A 1,008-nucleotide genomic window follows, 5' to 3' on the forward strand; every position below is an offset into this window, starting at 1 on the left:
TCGGAAAGAATGGTGCGATCCTCCGCCGCCCGTCTCCTACCTCGGGACTTTTCCCAGGCTTAAATTCTGCTCTCCCGCCCCCGTGTCCAAGCTTTCTCAATTCCTGTCCTCCCCCCCGAGCCCCCTCTCAGTCCCCTTCTCCAGGGAGCTGTGGGGTTCAGGGTCACCCTAATAGTTGGGCAAACGGCACAAAACCACTGGAAGCGCCAGCAGCCTGGGCGGGGTGCAGAGGGCTCGGGCGGGGCAGCTCGCCGAGGTGCCTTCCAGGCGCCGCCTCCTTGGGAATGGGGCCGCAGAAGAGGTCGTGCAGCGCCCATCGCAGCACCCCCGGAGCGGGTGAGACCGGAGTCCCAACGTCTACACTGACTGATCGTCACTTCCTGGGACACAAGGAAGTGTCACTTAGGCGAGCTTGTTCAGGGAGGGTGGAGAGGCTGTCTTTGATTCTGGCCCAGTCATACCTCCCCCAGGTGGCTTCCTCACCCGCCCACCCACCTGCCACTTATATATCCTTTAGACATCCCTGTACAATGCACTGTCCAGGGCCCATTAGCCCTTTAAAAAGCAATGCTACTTCTTTCTGTCTTATCTGGGAGCTTACATTTTGCACACTCAGCCTCTAGGACAAAAACCTTATCTCTCTAATCTTTCCAATATTCCAAAAAGAATTTACAGTTCTTTTTCACTTCCTTTCATGGGTGGACAGGAAGATAAAAGGAGCAATAGATGGAAGGAGGTAGATCCAATTTTCGAGCTACTTTCATAAGCCTCCAATGGGAATCTTAAGATGATGGGAAATTCCTCCTCTCTCCTCAAGTTCATCCATTTGAAGAATCCCTGCACCAGATGGTTTTTACCCTGACTCATTAAAGGTTGTTTCTGAAATTTTAACAGTTGACCCTTAAAACATGTTCCAAAAGACCTAAAACAGCAAATACAAAGATACTCTAAGAAAAAAAGAAATTCTCATCCGGTAAATATTCACTTCTTGAACACCATCTAGGTATT

This window comes from Callorhinus ursinus, unplaced genomic scaffold (genome assembly GCF_003265705.2).
Source record: "Callorhinus ursinus isolate GAN/ISIS: 27379988/994484 unplaced genomic scaffold, GSC_fseal_2.0 scaffold54, whole genome shotgun sequence".
Classification (NCBI taxonomy): Eukaryota; Metazoa; Chordata; class Mammalia; order Carnivora; family Otariidae; genus Callorhinus; species Callorhinus ursinus.